The 20,010-nt window shown below is 36.7% G+C and overlaps 1 pseudogene; it reads right to left on the minus strand.

Annotated features, from left to right (window-relative positions):
* Positions 1–19,659: 19,659 nt before the first annotated feature.
* LOC132287268 (small nucleolar RNA R71) lies at positions 19,660–19,758 on the minus strand (annotated as a pseudogene).
* Positions 19,759–20,010: the final 252 nt, after the last annotated feature.

A 20,010-nucleotide genomic window follows, 5' to 3' on the forward strand; every position in this document is an offset into this window, starting at 1 on the left:
GAAAAGTCTTGAATTCTCAGGGTTCAATTTATTGAAATGGGCTTCGATCGATCGAAACTTCACTGGAAGTGCAGAAAATGCAAGAAACTACCCGGAAATTGGATTTTTTAATTCAACTCACATCTAGACGACGCAAAAAATATCAAAACAAGAAATGAGGGAGGAATAGGGTTTGCAAACCCTACGAATCACTAGTCTTTAACGTCTCTAGTAAGACGTTGGGCTCTTTTATTAGACTTCCCTTCCTTGGCGAGGTGAATAAAACTTCGAACCCCACCCAACAAACTATTCCCTAAGTGTAATGACCCGGTTATTTTCCTCCCTTTCCATTTTCTCAAATTTTACGGATAAATTTTTTTTCATTTAATTTTCTTTTCTGAGTTCTGTTTCTTGACGCTTTGTGTCGTCGCGAGTGCTCAGAAATGGTTTCCGAGACTCTTTCCCTTGGATTGACAACTTCCTTAAAGGACCAAGTCATTTCCACATTTTCACTTTTTGGACACTATTCACTTTTCATCCTTTTCCCTATTTTGTCTTTTCCCTATTTGTCATTTGGCACAACCTCACTTTCCATGCTCGGAGATAGTTTTTGACTTCACGTATCTTCATTCGAAGTGGTTTCCACGAAATACATATCTTTACTTTTGCAATAAAGTACTCTGGTTGCTCCAAGCATCTATAAGGGTATGGATGCATCGTTTTTTAGAATCTTTTTCTTTTCTTAGGGTGTTTTTCATAAATATCTTTTAAAGATATTTTATTTCAGGGGTTTTTAAGAAAATATTTTTGGAAGATATTTTCATTCTGGGTCATTAGTGTAGTTTTCTCTTTTTAAAGGGGTCATTGTGTAATTAATAAAAGTTATTGCAAAAATGCCTTGTTTTGAGCCTGGATCCTCTTATGGGATTCATTTTCACATTTCTTTGAGTTGTGTGCTCTTAGAATTTCCTTCTGGTCATTTTTTCTCCAGTTTCAGGATTTATGGCCCCGGTTGTCGCCGAACTTGTACGGGACATATCTTTCTGATTGAGACTCGATTTTCAACGCCGTTTCTTCCGTTGTTCATATTTTCTCATTTTGGTTCTTTTTTGTTCATGGAGTTTTTCTGTTTGAGCGCGTCTACTCAAATTCCACTTTTCCGGACCCGGGGCCCTTTCAGGGCACTTTTTGGGTTTTCCTATAAATAGGTCTTCCCTTCTCATCATGCACGACCAGAAGCTGCCATAGCAGCCCAAGGGGGGGCTGCCACCCTTCTTCTCTCAATTAAACCTTCTTCCCTTTGTTAAAAAGTCATAGTGCCTTTACGTTTTGTGTTTGTCTTGACTACGCGCATCTTTCCCCCTTATTAGAACCCATTTTTGGCCAATTTTTGAGTTTGGGTTTGAGGTCAAGTTAGGATTTTGGTAGGTCCTCTTTGGAGTTTAATGTTCATATCGTTGCCCCCGACAAAACCCCGAAGTATTGTCGGATTCGGAGCCGTTTCATTTTGGTGGCTTTTAAGATTTTCATCTCAAATTGAGGTAGGGGATGTCTTAGGCTTTTATTTATGTCGTATTGATGATTTTATAAGTTTATACCACTTGTATGCATGTTTTGTATTAATCCTATAATTTAATTTAATTATTTTCCTTGTATAAGATTTAATTCTCAATGATGTGTATAACTTAGAATTAAAGTATAGCATGCTAGTAAATTTGGCCTTGGTATGGTTGTTGACATACATTAAATTTGGGTCATTTGAATAAGAATTATAACTTTTATTTAATATTTTTCTTTTGTGAAAGATTAATTCCCATGGCCGTACTTTGCATGAAATTAACTTGTGATAGGCTATTAAATTAAGTCTTGGCATGCTTTTTAACATACTTTAATTTTGGAGCATTTAGATGAGTATGAAAATAGATTTAAGGGTTCCATTGGCTTAATTGAGTTTTAAACTTGATATTTGAAATGACTAGGACTTGTTTATTAGTATAAATTAATTTGGGACCATTTGAAGTTGCTTTAGAAGTTAAAGATTTAATTATCATGATTGAATTAAATTCTACTTTGTTGTTCCATTAGCTTAATTAAGATTTTGAATGGATGTATGTAATGGCCATGCAATGTTGTTTAACATGTGTTAGTTAAGGATCATTTGATTGAGATTTGAAGCTTAGAGAAATTAATTACTTTATTTAATTAATTTCCATTTCTATAGCGTTAATGATTTAATCATGTGTTTGACATTTGTTATATGCTTAAATCATGATTTTGGACTTGTATTAGATTCATGAGTTTATGATTTCAATATTGAGATATATTGTTATAACGTGTAATGAATCGCACACTGAAGATTCGACATTTATCATGCCTTAGTAGTTGTGGACTTAGAGCATGTATTGTATGTGTTTCCAAATTTGGTTGTGCATGGAAGATAGTTGATTATCTTGTATATACATGTTGATATATACGTTGTTACATAACTTGTTGATTTTGGAAACTTGGGGATGTCATTGTTTGACTACGGCTAGGACATGATTCTAGTACGGGGGATTGTCCCTCTATAGTCTAGTGCGCACATAGGGAGGTTACTCATGGGCTAGTAACCCTAAAGTAACTATGGTGTCGGTTTGATCCGGCGTGATGTTCAAGTATCCACTTTGTTTGATTTCGCATTTCTTTTCAAGTTGATAACTAGATGATATCGTAACTTGTTGTTCTTTAATTGATTTCCCGTTTACTTAGAGGAATCATGCTTTATACGTTGTATTGGAAGTTCCAATGTTGGTTAAATTGCATCGATATTGTGATTTATGTTTTGATGCTCAAATGTAACTTAGGAATGATCCTATAAATTCATTATAACATAGACGGTAGATGGCATGATCCACTTTAGTTGTTTTCGTGTTTTAGATTTCAAGTTGATACTTTTGAGAACCTATATCTTGTTGCTTTGTATAACATGTTTCTATATTGTTTAAATTGCATGAATGATGTGATTTATGCTAGAAATGATCTAAGATAGCTTAGAATGTTCCCTGAGTCTCATCTTGACATAGACGTTAGGTGGCATGAGCCCTTTTGACTTGTTTCACCTTAAGGTGATAATTTTGTAAAATGCTAGGTCTATGCATGCTCATTTCCTTTGAGTAGCTTTATTTTACTCATCTCGAAGTTACTGGGGATTTGTTTCAAGTACAAAGGCTTGGTTCGTGATGCTCATCATTCCTTGGATGACATGTAGTTTTTGAATTTCCATTCATGCAAATGTTAGCATGAAATGTCATTTTGTAGCCTTGTATATCAAAACTTGTATCTTTGATTCCATATATGTAAAGTGTACAAAAGTACACTCTTTTCAATGTATTTAACATGTATAAGACGAGGCCGGAGGCCAATGACATGTATCTTGTATTTTATGCACTTTCGTTTTCAAAGTTTACTATGGAAATAATGAAAAATGTTAAGTCTTTTCTACACCATGTTTGCATCGAGTGTCGGAATTCCATTTTTATTTTTTCATAGGATCTCATTAATCATATATGAAGTGTGGCCAACGGCCAAACGGTAATTTGAAGCCACACAATTTTAAATTTCAAAATTTTCATTTCATTTGCATTTTCACCTTTTTGGCCGTTGGGGGGTCGGATTTTGCATCGCGGTATTTTTAAGTTATGGACCACTGTAGCATGTCCTAATAGGTAAGTTACATTTGCGTGCATGATCATTTTCAAGAAAAAAATAAAAAAACCTCATCCTTGGTGATTTGAGCCTCCTATGGACTCATTTCGCATTTTTTTTTTTTTTTTTTTTTTTGTATAATCTGATTTTAGGGCATTTTTCGGTTTTCCTTCGAGAAATAAATTCCGGTCCTCATATGGTCACTTAGAAAACATGATTTTAGGGGGGGGGGGGTTTCTTCTTCATCTTTTTCCAGAAAATGTCATCTTGGTACCGAAAATCCCTCGTGAAGTTCAGTTTTCAAATTTGCATTTTAGCAGCTTTTTAACCCTCATGACCTGATTTCATGAAGGGGCATTCTGGATATTTTACAATGTGTTTTTTTCATTTTCTTTTACACAACTGGGTAGAAAGCTCGATTTTAGGAGGGGTTTCTTTTTCGTGTTTTTCCAGAAAAAATTTTTTGGTAGCCCGTTTTTGATCTCAGATGTGAACAGTCACTGTAGCAACTTTTTGCCTTCTTGTCCTATTCTGATCTAGGGGCATTTTGGGGATTTTGCAGTGTGTCTTTTTCGTTTCCTTCCATGTTGTCAGGTAGAAAACTCAATTTTAGGGGGGGTTTCGTGTTTTTTCCAAAAAATTCGTTTCGGACCTCGTTTCGGCTCTCAGTTCTGGCTGAATTATTTTATTTCCTAGCATGTCATAATGCATGTCATGGTGCTTGTCAGTGTGCTCGTAGGGTGCTCGTCTCGACGTCATGACGTCGACTTTTGTTTTCACTTGTTCTCCTTTGTTCGGACTCCAAATCGAGTGAACTTTTTTTTGAACTTAACTAATTTTTTGCTATCTTTCCAACAGTGTACTCGTTGCATCCAGATCTTCCTGCATAATTACCAGTGTACCCTTTTGCCTTAAGTGCTCGTTTTTCTTCGTTATGCCGTTTCTCCTTCGTCCGGACTCTAAATCATGCAATTCTTGAGTCCATCTTAATTAGTTTTTCCTTGTCTTTCCAGAGGTGTGCTCAGTGGCACCCGAATCAATAGTTTTAGAAAATTACCATTTTACCCCTGGGGGCTTATTTGTCATATTTTTTATCTTTTGCTTCCGCATCAGTTCTCATTGAGTTCCACGACCTCATAGAAGGTCACTTTGACTTCTTAGAGTCTTGTTTTCTATTTTCGCTTTCGTATTTTGGATCCGTTATCGGATCATTCTTTCGATTCATCATTAACGCACTAGCCTAAAAACCAGGGTCGTCACACTAAGGACCTTCTTGGATTTGGTTTAAGTGAAATTGATGGCCCTTGGTCAACAAAACTTTTGGGCTTCCATGCTCGTTCCCCTAGATTTGAAAACAACATCTTTTGAAATCTTTTTGGAAGACAAACCATTTGATGTTATCAACACCAAGCAAAGACTCATTTTTGTCAAATTCATTTGCAAAACATTTTTCAACAACACATATATCTTCATGTTTGTCAATAGAATTTGGGGTTGGATTAAAAATGTTCAACTTCACTTTCATGTGACCAAATGAAATCTTCATTATTGCCATCCTACAATTGATGTTGGCATTAACGGTAGCCAAGAAGGGATGGCCAAGGTTAACTAGAATTTAGCTCTTAGGATTTGGGAATGACTCCATGTCAATGACAATAAAATCAACCGGGAATAAGAATTTGTCAATTTTAATCAAAACATCTTCAATGACACCCCGGGGCTTCTTAATTAATCGATCGGCTAATTGCAAAACTATCGACATCGGTTTCAAATCACCTAAGCCCAATTGAACATAAACTGAATAAGGGTGAAGATTCACACTCGTTCCTAGATTAAGAAGAGCCCGATTGATAACATGATCACCAATAGGGCATGAAGAAGTCGGTGAACTGGGGTCTTTAAATTTTGGAAGGGTGTTGTGTTGCAAGATAGAGCTTACTTATTCGGTTAAAACAACTTTTCTCGGTGTTCGGCTTTTGTTTTTCCTTTTAAGGGTGCAAAGATCTTTTAAAAATTTGGCATAAGCCGGAATTTGTCGAATTGCATCCAAGAGAGGAAGATTGATTTTTACTTGCCTAAACACATCAATGATTTCATTAGCCCTGCTTTGTTGTTTTCCAAGAGAGGTGGATGCTTTTAAAGCATCCAGAAATTGAGCCTTAGGCTTAAAAACTTTTTCAAAATCATTCTTTGAAACATTTTCAACAATGGAATCTTTCACAATCAATGAAGGAGGAATATATGTGAGACGGAACAGGTGTCAACTTTGGGTTGCACCGGTTTACGTTCTTCATTAGAAACACCTACTTGGAGATCAGTAACTCTCTCACTTCTCAAAGTGGTCACTGCATTCACATGTTCAAGTGTGTGACCTTCCGAAGAGGAATTGGTCTCCACAACAAATTATTGCTTTGGTGGTGGATTCAAAGGCATTTTCCCTTTTTCTGTGACGGCCCTGGTTTTTCAAGCCAGTGTGTCCTGTGATGAATCGAACATTGACTCGATAACAAATCCAAATGCGGAAGTGAAAATAGAAAATAAGACTCCAATAAGTCAAAGTGACCTTCTATGAGGTCGTGGAACTCAATAAGAACTGATATAGAAGCAAAAGATCAAAAATATGACAAATAAGCCCTCAGGGGCAAAATGGTAATTTTCTAAAAATATGAACTCGGGTGCCACCGAGCACACCGCTAGGAAGGCAACAAAAAATTAATCAAGATGAACTCAAGAATCGCATGATTCGGAGTCCGGACGAAGGAGAAATGGCATGACGAAGAAAAATGAGCACTTAAGGCAAAAGGGTAAACTGGTAATTATCCAGGAAGATATAGGTGCAACCGAATACAGCATTAGAAAGACATCCAAAAATTAGTCAAGTTAAAAAAAAAAGTTCACTCGATTTGGAGTCCGAACGAGGGAGAAACAAAGGTTTAAAGTTGAGACGTCGCGGCGGCCCGATGAAAGCCATGGCATGCCCGGCGCCCATGCTCAAGCCCACCAGCGCCCCATGAGGCACCCAATGGCATGCACATGTTGACAGCAAGAAGAAAAAAAAAAAAAAAAAAAAAAAAAAACACAAAGAAGAAACCCCCCTCCAAAAATCGAGTTGTCTACCCAACAGCACCGAAGGAAACGAAAAAAACTCACTGCAAAATCCCCAAAATGCCCCTAGATCAGAATTAGACAAGAGGGCAAAAAGCTGCTACAGTGAGTGTCCACATCTGAGATTAAAAAGGGGCTATCAAACGATTTTTTCTGGAAAAATATGAAAAAGAAACCTCTCTCGAAATCAAATTTTCTACTTGGCAACGTAAGAGAAAATGAAAAAAAACTCACTCTAAAATAGACGAAATGCCCCTCCAAGAAATCAGATCAATAGAGCTAAAAAGCTACTAAAATGCAAAACTGAAAACTGAACTTCATGAGGGATTTCCGGTACCAAGACGATATTTTCTGGGAAAATGCAAAGAAGAAACCCCCCCTAAAATCATGTTTTCTAAGTAACCATATGAAGACCGGAATTCAGTGCTTGAAGGAAAACCCCAAAATGCCCTAAAATCAAATTATGCAATAAAAATGTAAAATGAGTCTATAAGAGGCTCAAATTACCAAGGATGAGGTTTTTCTTGAAACTGATTATGCACGCAAATGTAACTTACCCATTAGGATGTGTTGCAATGGTCCACGGCTTAAAAATATAGCCAATGCAAAATTCGACCACCCCACGGCCAAAAAGGCAAAAATGAACTAAAAATGAGAAATTTGAAAACTAAAATTAACAAATGATTTTAAATCACCATTTGACCCTTGGCCACACTTCATGCATAATAAATAGGTCCTAATGAATGTGATCGTGCACACTTTGCATCACCCGATTTTGAAATGAATCCTTAAAGGCTCGGATTTTACTATTTTAGCTTAAAATGCAAAGTATGAAACTGAAATGCAAAAATGAAAACAAAATGGTGATTGGCCCTTGGCCACACCTCATACATATTAAATGAATGCTAGATAATGAATTTCATACCCGATGCACACTCCGGTGCAAAAATGTCATGCTAAAACCCTAATTTCTCATATATTCTCATTAAAGGCAAGATTTCAGCATTTATGAATATACATGAATTTCAAATATGGTTTGGCCCTTGGCCTCATATCATATACATAAAATGAGAATCAAAAAGTGTGCTTAGACACACATTACAAGTTTAGAATCAAATATACACATTTGACAAATAAGGCTACAAATGGCTTTTCAAGCTAACCTTTACAAGAATGGAACCTTCAAGTCCACAAATCATCCAAGCATAATGAGAATCTCAACCTTGATTCTTGTACCTGAAAAATGTCCCCACTACGTGGGTGAGTAACATTAACTTATAACAATTCAAAAGGGTCATGCCACCTAACGTCTATGTCAAAGGTGAGACTCAGGGAGCATCCTAAGCTACCTTAAAATATTTGTAGCATAAATCACATCATTCATGTAATTCAAACAATATAGAAGTATGATATACAAAGTAACAAGATATAGATCTTCAAAACCATTGGCTTGAAATCTAAAATGCGAAAACAACTAAAGTAGGTCATGCCACCTAACGTCTATGTTCCAAATGAATTTATAGGATCATTCCTAAGTTGTATTTGAACAATATAGCGTAGATGTACTTAACAAAATCAAAAACCTGCAATGATTCATTAGAAATCATAATGCCTGAATGTACTTAACAACATTAAATTGCCAATAACCAAAACCACAAGTCACAATTAAATATTGCTTGCCAACTTAGAATTGAATGCGAAATCAAGTAGTGGAAGACTTGGACATCAAATTCTGGATAAAGCTAAGACCTATGGTTATTCCGGGCATTAACCTGTTAGGAATACCACCCTAAGTGTGCACTATAGATGGGGAGAACTCATACCTCCCGCACTAGAGCCAAACTCTAGCTATGTCTTTGTAATAATGTCCCAAGTGACTCCAAAATAAATAAGTTAACAACTTATATACGAAATATATATAAAGCATGAAACTACATTCCATGCACAAGTAGGTTGTAACCACACAGCTCATACTCTAAATCCACAACTAGTATAGGATGACAAATGTCGAATCTTCAGAGCGCGATTCGTTACGCTCTATAATAACATCACATGTCAAATCTTCAATGTGCGATTCGTTACACGCTATACAATATAATGTAATATTGAAAACATAAAGTGAAGAATCTAATACAAGTCCAAAATCATGATTTAAATATACAATCAATGTCAAACAAATGATTAAATCATTAACGCAATAGAAACAGAAATTAATTACATAACCTAATTAATTTCTCTAAGTTTCAAATCTCAATTAAATGACCCCTAATTAACACGTGTTAAACAACATAGCATGGTCATTACATATACCACATCAAAAACTTAATTAGGTCATTGAAACAATAAAGTGGAATTTAATTAAAGTGGAATTTAATTAAACCATGATAATTAAATCCCTAACTTCTAAAGCAACGTCAAATGGTCACAATATAATATATGCTAGTATACAAGTCCTAGTCATCACTAATATCAAGTTAAAAACTCAATTAAGCCAATAAAACCTTTAAATAGATTTTAATTAATTCTTTTAATTAAAATCTCTAGATTTTCAAACTTATCCAAATGCTCTCAAATTAAAGTATGTTAAAGAACATGCCAAGACTCAATTTAAAAGCATATCATAAGTTAATTTCATGCAAGGTACGTCCATGAGAATTAAAATTTACCAAAGATAATTATTAAATAAAAAATGCAATTCTTATTCAATTAATCCCAATTTAATATATATTAACAAACATATTAAGACCTAATTTATCATCATGCCACAATTTAATTCTAAGCTACGTACATCCTTGTAAATTAAATCTTATATAAAGAAATAAATATTATTAATTTTCTAGATTTGATACAAGGCATGCAAACAAGTTGTAGAATCATGGAAAACACTCAATACAACACATACATAATCCTAAAACATCATCTACCTCAATTTGAGATGGAAATCTCAAAAGCCACCATAATGAAACGGCTTCGAATCCGACAATACTTCAGGGTTTTGTTGGGGACAACACTGTAAACTTTAAACTCCAAAGAGGACATACCAAAGTTCTAAATTGACCTCAAACTTGAACTCAAAAATTGGCCAAAAACGGGTTCTAATAAGGGGGAAAGATGCGTGTAGTCAAGACAAACACAAAAGTAAAGGCACTATGATTTTCTAACAAAGGGAAGAAGGTTTAATTGAGAAAAGAAGGGTGGCAGCCCCCCTTGGGCTGCCATGGCAGCTTCTGGTCATGCATGAAGAGGGGAAGATAACTTTTTAATTTTATGACCCCCTATTTATAGGAAAACCCTAAAAGTGCCTCGAACGTGCCCTGCCGGGTTTGGAATAGTGAAATTGGAGCAGACACGCTCAAACGGCAAAACTCCGTGAGTAAAAAAGAACCAAAATGAGAAAATATGAATAACTGAAGAAACGACATCAAAAACTGAGTCCCGAGCAGATAGATATGCCCCAAACAAGTTCGGCGGCAACCGGTGCCAGAAATCCTGAAACTGGAGAAAAACAACCAGAAAGGAATTCTAAGAGTACGCGACTCTACAAAAAGTGAAAATGAATCCCGTATGAGGATCCGGGCTCAAAATAAGGCATTTAGCAATAACTTTAATTAATTTTACAATGGCCCCTCTAAAAAGTGAAAACTATACTAATGGCTCAGAATGAAAATATCTTCCAAAAATATTTTCTTCAAAACTCCTAAAATAAAATATCTTCAAAAGATATTTATGAAAAACACCCCAAGAAAAGAAAAAGATTATGAAAAACTATGCATCCATACCCCTATGGACACCGGGAGCAACCAGATTACTTTACGGTAAAAGTAAAGATACGTATTTCATGGAAACCACTTAGAATGAAGATACGTGAAGTCAAAAACCAACTCCGAGCATGGAAAGTGAGGTTGTGCCAAAAAGTGACAAACAGGGAAAAGACAAAATAGGGAAAAGGATAAAAAGTGAATAGTGTCCAAAAAGTGAAAATGTGGAAATGACTCGATCCTTAAAGGAAGTTGTCAATTCAAGGGAAAGAGTCTCGGAAGCCATTTCTGAGCACTTGAGACAACACTAAGCATCGAGAAATAGAACTCCGAAAAGAAAATTAAACGAAAAAAATTTATCCGTAAAATTTGAGGAAAAAGGAAAGGAAGAAAATAACCGGGTCATTACATTCTCCCTTGCATTCAGTGTGCTAGCTATTTGCCAGACTTGGTTTTTAGCTTTGCAATTGATTGAGAATGAGAATGAAGCAATTGAGTGTTTGCCTCCAAAGTACCCAAAGTGGATAAAACTTTCTCTTCAAATGCAGGATTTCTTGAATTACCTTGAGGGTATGATGATTGGTTCGGAAAATGAGAGTTTGAAAATTGGTTTCCATGTGATGCTTGGTAAGATGAACGATAACCTTGGGAACCTTGGCCTTGCAAAGGGGGTGGAATATACTTGCTTTGGAAACCACTTTAGGGAGGGTTTGAGCCTTCTCCTTGGCTTTTCCAAGAGAAGTTTAAATGGTTCCTCCACCCAGCTTTATAGTGAGTGCCATAGGGATTGTTCCCTTGGTTAAGAAAAGCGGCATTCATTTGTTCATGGTATTCACTTTGCGCATGTCTATGAGGACACTTGGAAGTAGAACGCAAAACACTGGAACAAGTCATGCATGATTCATTGGAAAGATGATGAACACGATTGGGGAAGGAAGACACTTGGTGAGCCAAATTTTGGTTGATCAAAAATTGACCAAACCTTTGGGATAAAAACTTCACTTTAGCGACTATATCATTAGAATGGTCAACTTGATATAAGCCTACATTCTTCTTTCTACGTATATTTCTACCATTTTTAGATGATAAAGATCGATGCATTTGAATTTTTACTCATGCTCTCATATAAGCGCCACACATCATCTTCATGCTTATTAAGATAAGAACTACCCATAGAAGTATCAACCATACCTTTATGGTTGTCCGACAAACTTTCAAAGAAGTATTGAACTAATTTCCATTTAGGAATGTCAAGGTGTGGACATTTCCTAAGCAAATCGTTCAATCACTCCCATGCCTCATGAAACATTTCCCCATCCCCTTGTGAGTATTCACGAATTAAAATTCTCATTGCATTGGTCTTAGACACCGGATAGTACTTCTTCAAGAATTCTTGTTACATCTCTGCCCAAGTAGTTATAGAAAAAGGTCTCAAATTGTTAAACCAATATTTTGCTTTATCTTTTAGGGTAAAAGGGAAGAGTTTTAACCTCAAAACTTCTTCCGGCATGTCCGTGTATTTCACGGTAGAACACATTTCAAGAAATTCATCTAAATGCTTATAAGGTTCTTCATTTGGTAGCCTATGGTAATTGGGAAGCATTTGGATTATTTGTCGTTTAATCTCATAATGGTGTGCTCTAAATGGAGGGAGTTGAATACATGTTGGTGCATTATATTCATTGGGCACATAATAGTCTCTTAAAGTAAGGGGAGGATTCACAATTGGTGGCTTTACACGAGCACCATGATTTTCTTGAATAACAGGAGGTGGAGGTGGTATAAAAAATGGCTGAGGCATTCCCATTGGAACTTGGCCTTGTTGTTGTGGAATGAAAGGTCTAGGAATGCCTAATGGTACTTACATGTTATCATTTTGTTGATGCACATTAGGGTGAAGAATGCCTTGTTCGTCGATGTGACCAAGGTCTTCAATGTGATCCTCATTATGTTCCTCCATTGATGAAATGGAGTCGCTTGAATTACCCCTTCCCCTAGGATTACGCATCATGATTCAAGATTAAATTTCAATGGGACAATAGTAGGATTCAATGACCTACGACTATGCATGCACAATTAAAACAAACAATAACTCAACAAATAGCAAGTAGCAAACACTTCTCCTCTGCAACAAGTCAATTAACAACAAACTTCCACATACATTAATCCCATACTCCCATGCTTTCAAAAAATGCAAGAAATAAATTGCCTCCTCGCAGGCCGACGATAAACAATGAAAATAAGAATTGCCACCACGCGGGCCGACGATTTAACTAAGCAAGAGAGTTAGAAAAGCTCACAAAGGGTCCTTAAGCAACTGCAAAATATTTTTAACTTTTGCCTTCTCTTGCTTTACAATTTTTTATATTTTTATTTTTTTAGCTTTTTATGCTTTGTTTAGCTTAGTTTGCTTCTTTGCTTTAGAATTTCTTTGCTTCACTTTCCTTGGCTCCAAGTACCTAGCCAATCAAGAACAAATAAAATAAGTAAACAAAGTAAAATAAAATAAAAATAAGATCAAAGGAGTACTAATTCCTAATTAATCCCAAAATACGGTGCTGCCAATTCCCCGACAACGGCACCAAAACTTGGTGTCAACCAAAGCAAGGTGTGATATGAAATGTGGCCAAGTTTAAATTTGTAAAATGTCACTACCACTACTAACTACTAACGTAGCAAGAGTGAGTAGGGATCGTCCCAAGGAAAAAGAAGGGTATTTTGGAATTAATAATGGATTAGTAGGTCGAATGATCAAAGATGAGTTTGTTGGATTAATTAAACTAATGGTTCAATTAAAACAATGCAATTAAGTGACAATCTAGAAATTAGAGAAAGTAATATGAGAGAAAGGTTATGGGTTTAGAGTTCACCACTAAGCTTCACTTCACCAGACACTAGCAATTGTAAATTAATAGGGAAATTTATGTTGTAAAATATGTGTGTGTTACCAATTGAAAACTAAACATGGATGGCAAATAAGTATAGATTGTCTAATTAATCTAGTGAAAAACATAACCTATCAAATGAGACCATTAATCATTCAATTAAACCACAATTAGTGCACACACAAAAATCTAAAGAAATGTACTTCTTGCATTCATAAGTATTGAACATCAAACAACCATAATGGATTGTCCACCTATCTAAGAAATTAAAGCAATTATACTACAACTAAGCTAATGACATGAAAATTAAGCTAATTAAACTAAGGATGTGGCACAATCCATTAAGAAATAAGTATGAACCATCAAATAAACCACAAGAGTAGTCAATTAAGTACCATAGCTTGACCATCATTAGATTTATAACATCAACACATATAGACATGCATCAATTTCATTAAATCTAGAGAAAAGCACACGAATATCCATTCTAGCATACATGACATGTGGATAGAATTAAATAATCAATTGAAAGCATTAATCCATACAAATCATGTAAAAATCACATGATCTATATTTATTTATGGTTAAAACATCAATTACAACTAAAATCCCTAAAAATATACAAAAGACTAGGTTTAGGAAGTAAGCCTAGGGGCTAACTCTAGCCCCAAGAGAAGGAAATAGCCACTCATTGTAGTGGCCATGGAACCCTCAAGGGTTAGCTTGGAGATTGGCATTTTCTTCATCCTTGCTTTCTTCCCAAAACCCTAGTTCTAGAGAGAAAAACTATTTCTATATTTGGTAAAATATCAACTAGAGGAACTCCTTACAAAATTGGTTCAATTAATCTATTACAAGCCTCTTTGAGTAGGCAACAAGTTAGAAATACTACCTGTGGTTGGTGGAAATTTGCTACTACAAAAGTAAGTAGAGTCCAGTCGCGCTCGGGAATTAGATAGCATACTGCCAGCAGGCAGTTCAATTAATCGAAGGATTTTTGATCGATTAAACACTTGCTTCGATTGATCGAAGCTGACGTGTTATGAAAATATCTTCTTGGCCTTATCTAGATTATTGAGTTGGCACCGCCTTGATTTCGATCGATTGTAACCTTCTTCAATTGATCAGGGCTTCATTTGATCAATCGAAGTTCCACTGATGAAATTTTCTAACTTCTTTCCAGATTTGCTCCTTAGCTCAAAATATGAGCTAAATGGCTATTCTTAGCCTGTTTGAACTTTATTGACCTGAAATTGGCAAAAACACAAATAAGTACTAAAACATGAAAGTAAGATAGATGAATGGACTAAAATACCCTAACTTAGATGCTAAAATGCATCACATTTGAGCACTTATCAAGCAGGAGGATGTACAGTAAACTCAAGAGTCTCTGGATCAGGGCTACAGTCAGGGTAGGGATCCAGAGTATCCTCCCAATATAAATGATCTCATTGCTCGGGCTATAGAAGTAGGTGTAACAGCTGCACTTTGGAATCAACCACAGGTTCAGCAGGCACCTATACCAGCACCAGTGGTTCAAATAGATCCTTAGGAGAAGGCTAAGAGTTCTTTCAGAAATGGGAACCCACCTGAGTTCTCAAGCTCCACTGATGCGAAAGTAGCTCACCAGTGGAAGAAGGACATCAAGCGACATCTTTGCATGGTTCAGTGCACGGAGGTTTAGAAGCAAATGCTTGCTACCTTTAAGCTTGTCGGAGATGTACTCCAATGGTAGGAGTCAGTTACCACCGCGAAGGAGAGGACTTCATTGACCTATGATTAGTTCAGTGCTCGCTTCGATGAGAAATATTTTCCATATGCAGTCAGGACAGCTATGAAGATGGAGTTCCTTAATTTAGAGTAGGGGAACATGATAATGGCAGAGTATGAGCAGCAGTTCACGCGTTTATCTCTTTTTGCTCCAGAAGAGGTGGATACCGAGGAGAAAAAAATGTGCTAGCTTTGTTAAGGGGCGGATGTGGTCTATTAAATGATCTAGTACAGGTAGTCCAGCCTACACTACTTATGCTCAGGTAGATGCCGCTCTACAGCAGTATCAGTTGAATGTGGACTTTAGATAGGATAGGGGTGAAAAGCAAGGTGACAATGACTTTGCAAATTAGCCAGTTGAGAAAGGGAATGGCAACGGACACCAACACAATGATAAGGGCAAATTCTAGGGACAGCAGTCTTAGAAGAAGCACAAGAGTGGTTCAGATGCTTACAGGAATGGAACATCTATTCAGAGGCAGCAGAATGGGGGACCACAGGCAGGACAGGATCAACCACAGGTTAACCAACAGAGGAGGAAATTTGACACCTTCCAAGGTAGTTGATATACTTATGGAAAGCTTGGTCACACCTCCAGGTAGTGTCCTAAAGCAGGACAGGGACAACATGTGCAGCAGGGACAGAGGGCACCATTACCTTTACCCGCTCCACAGATTTCACGGATTCAAGGATAGACATATCTGGCTTTACCAACACTGCCGCAGCCGCAAGGACAGGTACCATAGCAGTTGTATTATGGCATGGTGTATAATCCCGTGCCACAGGATGTTCTAGCACCTCAGGCTATTGAGGGTATGTTTCCTATTTATGGTACACATGGTTGTGTTTTATTTGATACGGGTGTTACACATTCATTCGTATCTAAATTATTTTTTGCATTATCTAGGATGACGACGCGAGTATGCGATAGGCCTCATGGTATTTCTACACCTGTAGACGATACTGCTATTTTACATGAGAGTGATGGGCCTGTGACACTAGATATTAGTAGACTCAGATTTCTGGCCGTTCTATTAGTCCTGGACATGCACACTTATGATGTGATATTGGGAATGGATTGGTTATCTCACTACCATGCCCAAGCTAATTGTTATGATAGGTCTATTGTATTCACTATACCTAGTCAAGATATGTACGTCGTCGCTATGCCACGTTCTAACGGGGTTTCTAGTACCTATTTATTCTTTATGAAGAGGAGACCGAGGAGGAGGTTTATGTGTCACTGGATAGCATACCCATGGTACAGGAATTTTTGGATGTGTTTCAAGAGATTCTAGGGTTACTACCAAGTCGAGAGATAAACTTTGTTATTGACTTAGCTCCAGGTATTACGCCTATTACTAGGGCACCATACAAGATGGCACCAGTGGAGATGCGTGATGAGCGCTGAAAAGTGCGTAATTAAATACTTTAAGCTTAGGTATTCTAGGACCTTTATCTATCTTACTTTCCCGTTTTAGACTAATTTCATGTTATTGCTTTTTTTAGGTGCTTATCCCAAAAATAAGTTAATTCAGCCAAATAAGAGCATGAAAGAAGCAAACTCAAGCTGGATGGAAGAAAGGAGCAAAGTGGAAGCAGAATGAAGCAAAGTGTGGAGATCAACAAGTTTGATCGATCTCAATATCACTTCAATCGATCGAAGCAACATCGATCTGGACACTTCAAGATGGATCCAAGCCTTTATCCTTATCTAAAAGAATCCACCAAGTTCTATCGATCCAACATTTCTTCGATTGATCGAAACTATTCGATCTTATCCACACCTACCATCCCACCTACCACTTTTGTCTCTTTCCCAAAATATCTCAGAGATTTGTCTTTATTCAAAAAGGTGCCGCCAAGGATGATCAATCTCTACAGCATTCGATGGATCTCACCTAAGTTTGATCGATCTCAACACAATTCGATCAATCGAACCTCTTTAAGTCCGAAAAAAAATAAGTTCCAGCTTATTCAAAGTTGTCTCATGGTGCAATCATTGAGGGAAACCCTTGTGCACGAGTCCAGACCATTGGGTGTGACGCTTGAGCTACCTATATAAGGATTTTGAGCCATTTTTTACATATCATCTCATATACTTAGAGATATACTTAGAAACATTCTTAGAGAGGATGAGAGGCTAGAGATACATTCTTGGGAGTTCTTCCATTCTTCTAGGGTTTCCATCAAGAAGGAGGTCATTCCTACCATGGAGATAGCCCTTGAGGGTTGGATGACTACTTCAGTGAGTGGCTAAACATCTTCTTGGGGCTAGAGTTAGCCCTAAGCATGCCTTCTAGACTCTAATGCTTTGTATTTTGAGGGGATTTGTGTTGTAATCTTGTCTTGACACTTATTTTATATATGAATCTTGTTTATTCAATGATTTGTGTGGTTTAATACTTCTAATTGATTATTTCATTCTATCTATATGTCTCTATATGTTAGAATAGATGTTCATGTGTATATCTCTAGTTTTTTGTGTTATTGATGCATGTCTATGTGTATTGATGCTATGGATTTAGAGATTGTTAAGGCATAGTGCTTAATAGAATACTATTGTGGTTTATTTGATGGTTCATACTCATGCCTTGATGGATTGTGCCTCTCCTTTAGTTTATTTAGTTTAATTTTCATGCCCTTAGCTTAGTTGTAGTGTATTTACCTTAGTTATTAGATGGGAGGACAATCTATGCTTGTTGTTTGATGTTCCATGCTTATGAATGCAAGTAGTATTATTCTCTAACCATGTGATGTGTTTGGATTGTGAGCTTAAAGGAAAGATTAATAGCTTAGTTTGATGTATTGTGCTATTCATTAGGTTGCTTAGACAATATATGCTTAATTGGTCATCCATGCTTGTTGAAATAGTCAATCACACACTCTCAAATTGCAACACATGTTTCCCCTCATTAATTATACATTGAATATCTAGAATGGTGGTGTTCAGTGGTGACCTCTAGACCCCAAGGCCTCACTCTCTTGTTTTCTCTAAATTTCATTTAAATTGCTTATTTTACATTGAACTTGTTTAGTTTAGTTTGTAATTTAATCAACCAAACAATCCACTTTTGATCACTCAACCTACTAACCTATATATTGTTTCCATTGCTAATGCACCCACAATCCCTTGGGACAATTCCTACTTACCTTAGCTATATTTTTAGTTAGAGGTAGTAGTGGCATTTATAAATTTAAAACTTGGCCACACTATTTTGCACAAATTTAGTTGTACCCCACGACGCACACCAAGTTTTTGGCGCCGTCCGAGGATTTGAATTGGCAACGCCGTGTTTTGGAAACAATAGGAATTAGTACTCTTTTGATCGTGTCTTTACTTTATTTTCTTTTTAGTTACTTATTGTATTTGTTCTTATTTGATTAAGTGCATTGAGCAAGGAAATCGAGCAAAGGAAGCAAGGAAGCCAAGTGAAGCTAAGCAAAAAACTAAAAGAGCTAAAATCTAAAAATTTGCAAAGCATAGCAAGGCTTGAAACTTAAAAGTTTAATTGAAGTTGCTTAAGGACCCTTTGTGAGATCTTTCTAACTCAATCTCTAGTTAAATCATTGGCCCGCGTGGTGACAAAATTTTCAATTCTTAGATAAATCGTGAGCCCGCATGGAGGCAAGTTAATTTTCTTTGTATATTGTTCAAGCATGGGAGTATGGGATCAATGTATGTGGAGAATGTTTGTTGATTGATTTGTTGTGGGGGTGAAGTGATTATTATTTTCTTGTTATTTGTTTAGCTAGTGTACGCATGGTCGTAGGTCATTGAATCCTACTCTCGTCCCTCCTAATTTACATCTTGAATTGGTTGTTCGTAATCCTAGGGGAAGAGGTAGTTCTCATCGCTCCATTTCACCAATAGAGGAATTAAATGACGACCATGTAGAGGACCTTGGTCACATAGACCAACAAGGCATCCTCCACCCTAATGTGCATCATGAAAACATTCAAGTACCGTTGGGTATGCCTAGACCATTCATTCACCGATAACAACAAGGCCAAGCTCCATTGGGAATGCCTCGGCCAATTTTTGCTCCACAACCTCCCATGGTTTGAGCTAATCAAGGTGTTCGTTTAACACCACCAATTGTGAATCCTCCCATTGCTTTAAGAGACCATTATGTGCCTAATGAATACAATGCACCCACTTGCATTTAATTGCCCCCATTTAGAGCACATCACTATGAGATTAAACCACAAACCATTCAAATGCTTCCCAACTATCATGGACTTCCAAGTGAAGAAACTTATAAGCATTTGGATGAGTTTCTTGAAGTGTGTTCCACCGTGAAATACACGGACATGCCGGAAGAGGTTTTAAGACTTAAACTTTTTCCTTTCACCTTTAAAGACAAGGCAAAATATTGGTTCAACAATCTTAGGCTTTTTTCGATAACTTCTTGGGCAAAAATGCAACAAGAGTTTTTGAAAAAGTATTACCCGGTATCAAAGACCAATGCCATGAGAAATTCAATTAGAGAATTTTCTCAAAGGGATAGGGAAATATTTCATGAGGCATGGGAAAGGTTTAATGACTTGCTTAGGAAATGCCCACATCATGACATACCTAAGTGGTAACTAGTTTAATATTTTTTTGAAAGTTTACCGGATAATCACAGAGGTATGGTTGATGCATCTATGGGTGATTCTTATCTTGACAAGCATGAGGATGATGTGTGGTAATTGTATGAAAGCATGAGTGAGAATTCAATGCAAAGATCCTTATCTTCTAAAAATGGTAGAAACCTAGGTGGAAGGAAGAATGTTGGCTTATATCAAGTTGATAATTCCAATGACATAGCCGCTGAGATTAAATC

Source organism: Cornus florida, unplaced genomic scaffold (genome assembly GCF_030987335.1).
Source record: "Cornus florida cultivar Cherokee Brave unplaced genomic scaffold, ASM3098733v1 CherokeeBrave_3.0.0_Hap2_Chr11, whole genome shotgun sequence".
NCBI classification, from domain to species: domain Eukaryota; kingdom Viridiplantae; phylum Streptophyta; class Magnoliopsida; order Cornales; family Cornaceae; genus Cornus; species Cornus florida.